We start from the raw sequence: 13983 nt of genomic DNA, 5'->3' as shown, positions 1-13983 counted from the left end.
CTCAAGCATTTACCATCTTAATCAATGCACTCCATAGAATGAATGAACTTAGCAGGCTAAAATACGAAAACAAAATAAAAATTCTCTCAACTCTCTCTTTCTTCCCTTCTTCCCCTGTTGTGTTTATTATAAGTTTATTTTAGTTCCAATTAAGTTTCAAGTTGATATAAATATGATTATTTTAAGTTGAGTTTTAATTAATTTTTTTTAATTTAATTTTCTTGTTTAATTTTATTTTTTAATTATGCTATATGATTGTTATTTTATTTCAACGTCTAATCATATATATATATATATATATATATATATATTTAAAATTTTGTAATTAATATAAAATAGTAATATTATTATTGAGTAAATTTTATTATTTTTATTAAAATTGTATTGAAGAATCAAGTGTCTTTACAATGTATTTCCTCTTTATTTTTTAGCTCTAATAATTTTTATATTTTTCTTGGTATTATTCTTAAGAAAACATTTTTGATTTCTTATATAAAAAAAAAGTTGTTTTGATCTCTTCGGTTTATTCACACGATTGAAGTGTTAAGTTGAGCATTAAGTTATCATATTAATAGTTCAGCAGAATGGATATGGATTCTTTTAAAATTATTTTATTTAAAAATCAACAAAATAATCAATACATGTTTAAAATTTAAACCTAAAAATTATCACATGTATAGAATTTTTTTTTTGTTTTCTGAGATATTTTATTAATGGAAGGGAACAACTAGGTTTGTATTATATTGATTTTTTAAATAGAATATATATATATATATATATATATATATATATATATATATATATATATAAAACAAGTGCACAATAAGTTATGATAGATGCATAGTCTTCGAATTATGATAGATGTAAAGTTTCTGAATTTATTTAATTCACAAGTTTTCCGAGAATAAAGTTAGATGTTTATATTATGAGTGAATCATGAGATTGAACTAAGAAAACTCTTAGATTGACATTTGATTCTCGATGTAAATTATTGATTTGAGCTAATGATGATAATGTTACATGTAACATGTTTTAATTTCATTAGCTTACCTATATGTTATATTATTCATTTCTAACTTTTCTTCAAAACTTTATTAGTTTTAATCGATTTCCTACTCCTTCTTACAACTAAACCTCTCTGATGTGGGTTCTTCTTCACAGGACTAACAAACACTAGTTTTTCAATCTTAATTGAGGTGTTTTTATGTCTTAGTATCAATACAAAGAACTAACTTAACACAAAGATTATTAATTATGCCTTAATTTCACCTATACTATCGATGAACTCAATTGTTTTCTATGTGAATTTTCATAAGAACCAGGTGTTAGAAATAGTTTAATATAATTTAAAAAATAAATAATTTAAATTAAAAAACTTAATGTTACTCATGTTTTTATAGACTTTTAATTTATGGGTTAATATTTTTTATGACTAACAACTATATTCTTATTACTATTTACTTATTTGTCTCCCTTTTCTACTTATAAATATCACCTAGGTGCATGGAGAAAGACACAATAACAGAAACAATAAACACTAGAGTTCTCTAAAAAATGTTCTTCTTTTCTATATTATCTTTAAGACAGTGGTGTTCATGAGGTTCGGAGATCCTTTGCTGCACTCGATCAATCTAACGGGTTGTTGTATCTTGGGAGAGAAACGCATATGATTTGAAACACATATGAGTGTGTATTTGTTTAGCCTTGTGCAGTAGGGGTGTTTTCTCTCTAAGGATAGCGCTATGCGTGCCTCAACCCAGGATATTTCTACTCCTTACCTTTTATCTTTTATTTATTATTGTTATTATAATTGTTGATCTCTGATTAAAATTCCTTATTTTATATATTGTCTTAGTATTATTATTGATTTAATAATTATTATTATATTATTTCATATTTATATTATTATTAGTATTATTTGAGTAATCATTTTATAACATTCTTAGAGAGAAAAACTAAGTTCTTGTTATTTCTATTTTTGATTACTCATTTGTATTTGTTTCTAAAATTAAAAACAATATAGAGCTGAAGACTGAAAACACATTTTATGAACTAATGTGTTTCTTATGGTTATAATTAAATCAGTTTCAACTAAGCCTAAAAATTGATGTGTACAATTATTTCTATTTCTATTGGTAACAATAATTGAAATTATGGATAAATGATATTCCTGCTCTTTGAATTTTTTTGTGTGATGTCTATAGCTAATGTTTTTGTTGTTATATTAATTCATGCTTCAATATTTTTCTATTCTTACCATTGATAAAGATGTTATATATCATGTTATATATTGAGAAATTTTGGTTAGAGACCATTCAAATTATAAAATTTTGAGGTGCAAAATTAATTAATTAAAGAAGTGATGATACATGTCTTTATAAATGAGTTTTTTGTGTGAAACTCATGGTATTATTCATTAAGTAACATCTTCATATAGTGTATGGTGTTAATATAATGGTGCAGCGAAAGAAAGAAAGAAATGCTTTGATATGGTAAATGTTATTCTACAAGTTCTAGCTTGTGTAACATTATATTAATGAAATTTTATATCTTGCTTACCATATTTTGAACACAAAAGATTGAGATAAAACTTTTTATGAGATGAAAGAAAAAAGAACCACATTAAAAATATTTCAAAGTGTGGGGGTGTGTTGTAAAGGTTAATATACCTCTTAATGAGAGAAAAAAATCTTTGGTTATTTATTCTGATAAATTTCTTGAGATTATTGAATGATATATATTAATGAGAATTGGATATTGATTCTGGTGGCACAATATCAACTGCTGGTTATGGTTATGTTTTAACCTTGGATGAAGGTGTCCTATCATGGAATATGTTAAAAAGTTGTTGTCATGATCTACTATGCAAACATAAATTATTCATATTTCCAATGCATCCTGACAATTAAATTGTTATATTTGAAGTTTCTAGTAAAAATGTCAATGAATAATTGACATATAATGATGAGAGACAAATGTATTAGAAACTTAATTACTCATGGTTATCTCTCTTGACTTTGTCAGGTCAAAAAGAAATATTGCAGATTTGTTTATCAAAAGGTTGATGCATCAACAACAAGTATTTGAGTCGTCGAGGGGAATGAGATTATAGCCCATAAATTAGTTGCAACAATGGACACCCATCTCCACATGAATGGCGATCCCATGGAATGGAGTTCAATGGGTAACAACGAAATTGTTGTTGACTAAAATACACCAAATCATTTGATTAAATTTTATGTCTCATTCCTATGGCGAGGTGTACTACAAATTATGGCAATAATAAGGTTGAGGTATGTGCATTATTATGCTTATTTTATAAAATACCTCTTAATAAACCCAATGACAATTATTGTAGGGGTGTGAGTCACAAACCACCCTTTGAGAGTTTACCTAGTGAGTGTGATGGTGGGGCCGCCATTGTGAGACATGGGCAAGTCTCTAAGTGATACTCATGAAACAAGATACATGCACAAAGTCGTAACGTGCACCCACTGGTTAGAATCTATAATGAACACCGATATTGTATGTGTTATTTACTAAAACCCGATCACATGGGATGTAGCTCAAGGCGATTAAGTCTCTACATTTTCTCGAGTGGAAGTTTATAAGCACTAGGTGTAAGGGTCAGACCCGGAAGGTTCCTTACGCTGAACTACAATATTTTGTTTTAAAAGATAATATATTTTTTGTTTTATTTTATTTTTTAAATTATGTAGGGTATTGTTAGAAATAGTTTAATATAATTTAAAAAATAAATAATTTAAATTAAAAAACTTACTGTTACTCATGTTTTTATAGACCTTTAATTTATGGGTTAATATTTTTTATGGCTAACAGCTATATTCTTAATACTATTTACTTCTTTGTCTCCCTTTTCTACCTATAAATACCACCTAGGTGCATGGGGAAAGACACAATAACAGAAACAATAAACACTAGAGTTCTCTAAAAATTGTTTTTCTTTTCTATATTATCTTTAAGACAATGGTATTCATGAGGTTCGAAGATCCTTCGCTGCACTCGATCGATCTAACGGGTTGTTGTATCTTGGGAGAGAAACGCATATGATTTGAAACACATATGAGTGTGTATTTGTTTAGCCATGTGTAGTATGTGCGTTTTCTCTTTAAGGATAGCGCTATGCGTGCCTCAACCTAGGATATTTCTACTCCTTACCTTTTATCTTTTATTTATTATTGTTATTATAATTGTTGATCTCTGATTAAAATTCATTGTTTTATATATTGTCTTAGTATTATTATTGATTTAATAATTATTATTATATTATTTCATATTTATATTATTATTAGTATTATTTGAGTAATCATTTTCTAACACCAAGCATAACAAGTCAGTATTTTTGTTTATTTTGAAATGAAATGGAATAAAAATCGATGAAGTGAATAAAGAAAGTGATTGAACTAAAAGGGTAGATATGTTGATCCATGAAAATGCAAAACAATAAGAATACTAAAGCAAAGTAACTTGTAGAAAATAAATAACGAAGAAAAGTAAATAAACTTATAACAAAAATTGTAATAATCAAAAGCCTTTTTTTTTTTCTGTTGGCGACATTTCAAAATGTATGAATTGTTCACAATTTACCATCTTGTAAAATAAATAAATAAAAAACTTATTTATATTTTATAACCCTTCCCCCATAGTTACAAGATTTGAGTTTGAATTTGAATATAAATATTACAAGTAACTATACTAAAACTGTTTTTTTTAATGGTTTTGACGTTCATATGGCCTAAGCAGTTAGCCACCACTTAGTCCCTAAAGCGGCTAGTGCTTTGCTCTTTGATTTTGTCAACATATTTCCTTGATTCTACATTTCTTGTCAAGTGACTTCTGACATAGGACAAATATATGACTTCTAAAGAGTTACATGCCCATTTTATGATATCCATCTCATAAAAAAGTACTTGATAAAATTGTTGTTCTTAATTTACCTCGTAATCCTCTTTGATTTACAACCAGAGGCTTTTAACGCACGAGACAACTCTCATATAACCTTAGAAGACACTTTTATCCTTCATTGATACCATCTTGTGAGGTTTTATGTACTATGAGCTTTTGTTCCTCAACATTTGCAAAGTTGGACTTTTGATCGATCGACCAACATAAAATTTGACTCTCGATTATCCGTGTGTAATTTACCTTATTAGCTTTCAGTATCATAGTGATTCTCGATCTCTCAAACTAACTCCCCGATTCTCACAACAATATAATAGTTATATAATATTTTTGTAAAAAAATATAAAATAGAATTTATTTTATGATAGTTTTAAACCATAAAATGCTCTCAAACTAATTCCTCAATGCTCACAACAATATAATAGTTATATAATATTTTTGTAAAAGAATGAAAATTCGAATTTATTTTATGATAGTTTTAAACCATACTATCGTTTGTTAATACTCTATTTATACTTATACTTTTAAGTAGATGAATTAGTAGAGTGATATGGTACCATACAAGGGACGATAAATTATTCATGGACAATGTGTGTAATTCTAGATGAAAAATTAGTCTTGTAACCTAATGACATGGTAGAAAAAAAATTCACTCTACATTAAATTCACCTTTGTTTACTTTTGTTAAAAGTTTAAATTGCTCTAGTATTTCTTCTCATGTATCTTAGATGTAGATTCTTTTTAAGTCTTATTTTATAGATTGAAAATATTTCAAAGGTAATTAATTATTGCAATAGAAACACTCAATTTACTAATTTGAAACAACTAAAGTTGAGCTTTTGGGACGCTGATGAGATCATGATATCAAATTCATAGTTATCTTTTTAAAAGTACATGATTGATATGACGAATTTTCTCCAATTTTCCTTTTTGGAATGACTCTCAAATATTCAATTTGAACACTGTTTAGCTTATTGCTTAAAAGGAAAAAGGCAAGTATGAAGTAAAGTGTGCACAAAAAGCTTTCATAGTTATGAATAATTGGTTGAAAGTTTTGGAGTATATGCTAATACTGAAATGTTTTTTGAACCACTTATTTAAATATTTGACACTATGATTGTGTACCTAATCCCAAAAATACTTGTTAAAGTTTTGAATAATAATAATAATAATAATAATTAATTATTATTATTATTATTATTATTATTATCATATAAAGTATATTTCATAAAAAAATAAAATATGTATATGTAATTTGTTGAAAACAAAGAAGTAAAATTATAATCATCCGAATGTATATTGTTATTTTTAAAAACGAATAGGATAAATTAAAAATTATAAGTCCTAACTTATGAGTCATATTTTACTCCTAACAATTATTAAATAAAAACTGGTAAACTAATATTTTTTGAAATGAGAAAAACTTTCAAATTTCAAATCAAAGTCTTGGTAGCTTAATATTCTTATTAAATAAGCTCCTTGACTAGCTTCTGAAATACCCAACTTTCATATCATATATGAAACTTTTGTAAATTAGAAGGAACAACTTTGCCTTTAAATCTTCGTGAATATGTTTTCTTTGATGAAATAAACAAGAAAATTTGTATGTGTCATATATATATATATATATATATATATATATATATATATATATATATATATATATGTAGATTATAGAAAGCAGTGAAAAAAACATGAAATAAAAATTGATGACATCACAATAAGCGTTAGAAATAAATATTATATAAAAAGATAATTAGAAGCATATTTTAACTTGAAAATAAATCGAGTTTTATAGATTAAAAGAAATTAGTACATACAAATTCAATTAAGGGAAAAACCCAATTGACAGTAATTAATAGTTCTAAACATGGTTTAGTATCATTAACTTATAGATTATTGATAGTAACTTACATATTTGGATTAATGTCTTCAAGTTAGCATGTACCAAACCAACTCATAATGATATAATAATTAATTATCAAAATAAGTTAGTAACTAGCATGATGAATCTGGTGATCTATCACTAAAAATAATAATAATAATATAATTTTATATTATATAAATGAATGCAAACTGAATTTAAAAATAACTATAAAATGTTCTTAGAATAAACAAGATGTTAATATAAGATAAATAATTAATATGATTTCAATCCCACAGAAAACTCTTATTACATATTTGTATTTAATAAATTTTAAATTTAATTTAATTTTATAAATTTAATTTATAACGTAAAATTTGTATTTATTTATACATTGTAAATTAATTTCATTTATAATTGGTGTGAAACTACTCACACACATATCATTTTCATGCTATAACACACTGCAAACTAATCATATGATTTTATGCTAATCAAGTGTTAAAGACCAAATTGAGTACATAATCAAAATTCACACAAGTAAAAATTTATTAAAATATTGTGAACACATGAAAATTTTATACATATATTATTCATTTATTACATTAGAAATATATATATATATATATATATATATATATATATATCATTTAACTTGAAAGTTAAAAGCTTTGGAAATAAGTGAAATATAAATTGCTCTAAGCCTAACTCATAAATTTCATAAAATATTGAATGTGGGGTTCCACTTATGCATCACATTACATTTTCTAAGCTACATTCAATTCATTAATGTCTTTTCTTTCAACAACACGAATACACATACAAATAATTTTGTATTCATCAAAACAATAATCATTCAAATTTTTCTCTTACACATTTTCTTATCCTAGATTAATCATGGTTGTATACAGAACCAACCTTATATATATACACACACTTTTTTTATTAACATAGTAAAATTAAATAATTTTAAAATAAATTTGATTAATTCAACTAAATTTCAGTCAAAAGTGGAAAGTTTGATGAGATGTCATTCAACATCAAATCACATGTTAAACGTTGGGGTCATTATACTTTGGGTGTATGTAATAACTAAAATTATAATAAAGACTAAATAAAAATAATCTTAATAATAGATTAAACAATCTAATAATAATCTAACTTTTCACTACAATTCTTTTATATTTCATATTTTACTCAGTTTAGGAAGCAAATATATTAGTTAAAAACGTAATTTCGGTTGATCGTTTGTTGGTTAAATTTATTTTAATGCTTGTTTTCAAATAGATATATTTCTGAAATTTGGTTTATTATTATCTTCATTAGTGGCTTTTTGAAATTCTAGGATTAATTTTTAAATCCTTCCTTAATTAACTAACTCAAGACCTAATAAAATTTGTTAATTAGATCTATCTACGTGAAAATTTGGTAATTAGATTACTTGTCATGTTTGTTATTTTCCTTTCAATCTTTTATTTATTTTTTCTTCTCTTTAAATGAGTTGGAATTTTATAGTTTTCCTTTGAAAATGGAATGTTGGTCTTATAACTCGAAAATTTAGGAGTAGAATGCGGAGTGTTGCCTAACTCGTTGTATATTTTGTCTCGTTGACTTATGGTGAAATTCACTTCTATTTATTCCTTCAAATATTATATCTCTTGGCCAATTGATTAATTATTTATAAAATAACTTTAATTTAATAATATAAAATTATATAATTTAAGCGATCAAATTAATTTAATAAATTTTAAATTTTTTAATATATACGAGTTTAGATAGTGTAAGATCTCAATTGTGTTGGGTATGTCTTTTTTCACAGAATAATCAAAGGAAAAAAAATATATGAAATGTGCTACGTTGGAGTGCACAAGAAAAATGTTCAATTTGAAAGTCCATGTTATTATCAATGTTTTTTATTTTATTTTCACACGAATTCTCCAAGTTTCCCATTAAAGGATTTTATTTTCCTGAAGTGTGTCATTTAATCAGGAGAAAAAATAATTTAGGGTTTGGTATCTTTCAAACTAGGCATTGACCAACTTAGGGACATAAGGGAAGAAAAAATTAAAGAGAAAAATAGGAAACGAACTTTGGTTTGCTTATTATTTCAACAATTTCCCCATCTAGTGCATAGAAACAGAAGAGATAATATTTTTCTTACAAAGTTTTAAAAAATAAACAGTGGTTTGAAAATAATAATAATAATTTTATAATAAAAAATATCAGAGAGAAAATTCACATTTTCTAAGTTAAATACATATATTTTAATTTGGATGTATTTTTATACAATCTAATTTTATATTTGGTTTCATTCATATTTCTTAATCATGTTATTGATTTGATTTTTGAAGATTGACGCACTAGCCACATTCCAGTGTCAAACTTTGTTTAGTTCATTGGTTTCCATTTTAATGGTGAAAGCTTAAAATTCACAAAAGTGAGAATCGGGTGATAAACTAAGAAGACATTGTTGAATTTGAGACAATGAAAAAGACATAAGGCTTGTAAAATGAATTAAATTGATGATGAATAGATTAACCTCAGCATTAAAGATTGTTTAGCAAGTAACCACGATTTAACCTAATCTACTTCTCACTTACTCTAATCTAAACCAATGCTAAAAATAGAGATGAAGAACACACTTTCCCGCATTCTGCAAACCCCCCGCATACCCGAATCAAACACCAAACTCACCCACTTGAGTTAACTCTTACTCCTTTTGTCCTTTTGTTTTATGAAAAATCTTATAAAACTGATTTTTAAAGTGAGATTTGGATCATCGAAATGTTATATTAGTATAAGTTTTTAGATGGTTCAAATATTATTATTTTAAAAAATAAATTTAAAGTTTAACTCAATTCTATAAATTTATAAGATACGTTCTTGTCAAATATATAAATATCCAGGAGAATACAATATATTCAGGTCAAGGAGTATTTAGATTACACGTGTCCACTAATCTTTTATCTTCTGTATTGTCCACTGTCGAAGTGTCCTCTCCTGGTTCGTGGGGTGATCTGGGTGGGGAGTCTGCAAAGTCACTCTGACGCTCAAGTCAGATATATGATATAAAACAGTGATAACAAGAGTAATGAACAATGTTTTTTACCTCGTGAGCAATGCCTTATATACTACCTGAATGGGTCTGACTTCATGGGCCTAGGGTTTGTGATGTCCACTAGCTTTAGAACCTTCCTAACTAATGTTTATTATTCTAAATCCTTTTCTTATCTATTAATTTTACCAACGAGGATATGTATTTCCAACCACCTGTCATTGTACTTACATGGAGAAGTGTTATTCCTTTTATGGTCGTAGATACTTCGGTCTTGGCATATGATGTGTGGTGTCGAGGTTTCCTCTCTCCTTTTTATTTAGACGTTAGGTTCCTTTTGATTCTTGTTCACACCATGTTTCTTGAGCCGAAGCATCTTCAACTTTTTGATTTGAGATATATTCCATGGTCTAGGGTTCAAGGTGTCTCCTCCTATCCACCACGTATAAGAAAAATTTATATCCATTTATATACAATAAATTTGATTTATCTATAATAAGTATGAAATTTCCTATATATATATATCTCTTTTGAATATAGGCTCTTATTTACACTATTCTAATGAACTTTTTATGTTAATGAATCTATATATTAGTTACTCAATTTGTCTCAATACCAAATTATCACTGGATTAAAGTAATTAGTTGTGTAATATGAATTGGTTATCTTATCTGAATAATGTTAAACATAATGCATAACAATAACATACTCTCTTTTTTATTATACTTTGAAAATTGTTTAAACATGAAATGCATTTTTAATGGATACAAGTATATGCAAATGTTTCCATGTGTAACTTATTTCCAACAAAAAAAAGACAGACATGTGATGATATTTACCTGAATCTAAAATTAAAGGAGAAAAGTACAAGTGAGCAAAAAAAAATCAGATTTTAAAATTTATGTAATGAATTTGACTTTTGTCAAACAAACTAGAAAAAGAAAAAAGGGAAACCATCAAACTCAACAGTAACTCTTTGAAAGATAAAAAAGAATAGTGTAGATTCACATTGAGAAAGGAAAATACACATGTAGTTATAATTAGTAATATAGAGTTATTCTATTAACATTTTATTTCTTAACATTAACATGGAGAGTTATAAATGAATAAATAAAAGAAACAAGGAGAACAAATAAACATTATCATCGAGTATTATCTATTTTGGAGGGTAAAACTTCATGATTTTATTTTTTAAAAGACGTTTCAGATATTGAAAAGAAAAAAAAGTATTTAAACCTTCTTTGATTTAAAAAAAGTAAAATTACATTAAAAAAATTAAAAAATTAAAAAATTATTAAATTTCATGAGCATGCATGGTCCCACGCGCTTGGAGAAAGAGTGAGTTGCACTGTATATTTTGTTTTGGGCATACGGAATAAAGCGCACGTCGTTTATTCCTTTGGCGTTTTGTTTGTCCACTCTTTTTCACTCCATTCTGGCTTTCTTCTTTTTTGCTAAACGACACTCAAAGTAATGACATCAAAATCTCTGTGCTCTATACACTAAAACAAAGGGTAAAATACTCCAAATGTACTACGAGTAACCTTTTTAATATATATATATATATATATATATATATGCTTTGATTTATTTAATTATGAAATTAGGGATGTGTTTGACATTTGTGGGGTAGAGGAGAAGTTTATTAGGAAGAACGGGGTAATTAAGTTCAGGGAAGGGTGAGATTAGTAACTTGGGATGGGTATATTGAAATCAGAAATGGGCTTAGTTTTGAGCTTTAGTAAAAATGAAAGGAGAACAAGGGTTTAGTTTAGTGTGTGAAGGGGTGCAAATAGAAAATCTGATTTTACTCTCTCCTTCCTTTACCAAAAATACCATCACTCTCTTAATTCCCCACTCTTTCTTCTTTATGCTTTTCTCCTAGGAGCTTCTTGAGAAAACCTTTTCTCCTTCCTATAACAATTTCATGGTCTACAAGCTACTAAAAGAACATAACACCGTTTTGAGATTGAAGCTTTGGGTAATCTCTTTCACAATTTTTTTCACTCAAAATATATCATGCATGAATTAGGGTTTGAGATGGTAGAGATATTTGAATTATATTGTAATCTTGGAATGGTTAATGCTAATGTCTTTTGTTAGATGAAGTAAGTGTTGATGTAAATGTGGATCTTTACATCTAATGTCTTAGCACCATAAAATTTATACAATAATTACAAAATTGTCATCACACACTTTTTATGTCATGTTTTTTAGCATCCAATGTAAAAATAATTATTTAATTTCTTACTTTTTCGCCTGTGATATTTCTTATTTTAGAAAATGTTTATGCATCTAAAATCTTCAAAATTGTCATACTCATTTTTTCTCACTTAACTTAAATGAAGAAGGGTCTTCAAGATTAAAAGAGAGGTTCATTATCGCAACTTTGGGAGAGAAAATAGAAGAGAGAAACTTCAGTAAAATTACAATTCCAGCTTTGATTTTAGTTGGATTGAGCTAAAACTTTAACAAATTCGCAACATACAATTCTTCATTTTGACCAGTGAAATAGCTAATTGAAGGCTTGTGGTGAGAGAAATCAGTTTCACACTATTGCTTTATTTTAGGTTTTTCTTGTCAAATTTGGAAGTGTTAATACTTTGATATACTGGCTAGTTGTAGATAGGGATGACAACGGGTTGAGTCGGGCACGGATAGTGCCTACCCGCAACTCGACCCGCAAAACAAAAAAATCTGTCTGCTACCCGTCCGTTTACCCGTCGGGTATCCGCTTAAAAAATATTCGCGAATATTTTTAAAACCTGCGGGTACCCGTGGATACCCGATACCCACAAATATTTAAAAAATATATATTTTATAAATTTTTAATATAAAATTATAAAAATAAAATATAAATAAAATTAAATTTTAATTATAATACCGCGGGTAGTAACTATCCACCGTGGATTTTATCCACGGGCGCGGATATTTTTGTCATCCCTAGTTGTAGACATTATTTGTGTTTATTTATATGACTCTTTTGTATCCATATTTGATCTTAATAGAACTTGATTGACTGACTTGCACGACCCTACAGTTTTACTTCTCACATTGAGAGAGTTTTTCGACATTAAGTTAATTTTTGTGATTATTGATGTTTTTTTTATTCCTCATAGATCCTTGCATGTTTGAGAGAACTATTTCGATTGCATATTTTGGTATGTTAATTATTGTGTTGTTGTTTCTCCTATCAGACTAATATTAAAGCTCCTTGGTTTGAGACTATATTTACTAGCTTGAATGATGGAAACAAATACAAAAAAGGATGTTGGTTGCTTTAAATAGCACAAATTATCATATATGGAAGAACAATATAAATACTAGTTGTGTGTAAAGAAATTGCATTTTACAGTCTTTATTATTCAAAAGTCAGATTCTATATCTGATGAAAAATGGGATTTTGAGCACTAACAAGTATGTGATTTTTGTTTAACAATATTTTTAATCACACAACCAATGAGACACATGCTCGAACTTTGTGGGAGAAGATCAAGTTCTTGTATGCTTATAAGTCATGTTATAATGAATTTTATCTGTTGAATTGCTTAATGAATTTGAGGTACATGGAGAGTTCTTCCATTTCATATCACTTGAATGAGTTTCTAGGGCTCTTACATCAACTATCACGAATGAGTATCACTTTGATAATTAAGTTTTAGGACTATGACTACATAATACTTTACTTGAGTTTTGAGAGATATTTTGGATTTTAATTACAAACCCAACCCTTAGTGGCATTGTTTCTTTCCGATGACAAATGGTTCTTCATACCAATTTGAGATGCTTGTCACAAAAAAATACATGTTTTAGAGAAAAAAAAGTGGTAGAGAGAAGAGTAAGAGTAAGTCTAAGTCAAGATACAAGATTGTAAAGTGTCATTGTTGTAATAAAGTTGGAATATCCAAAGAAATTGTACTCAGTGAAAAAAGGAGAACATAAGCATGGAGGACAAACAAAAAGAAAAGGATCATGGTAAGTTATTACTTTAATGTACCGAATGTATCTAAGAACTTAATAACCCTGCGACTTAATTTGATTCTTTTATCCATATTAGATCTTTGTAGATTTTGATTGATCGACTTCTGTATGTGAATTTTTATTTTTCTTTTTGACAATATTTTTCCATATTAAAAATATT

Source organism: Vigna unguiculata, chromosome 4 (assembly GCF_004118075.2).
Source record: "Vigna unguiculata cultivar IT97K-499-35 chromosome 4, ASM411807v1, whole genome shotgun sequence".
Classification (NCBI taxonomy): Eukaryota; Viridiplantae; Streptophyta; class Magnoliopsida; order Fabales; family Fabaceae; genus Vigna; species Vigna unguiculata.
This window is presented reverse-complemented; position numbering follows the sequence as displayed.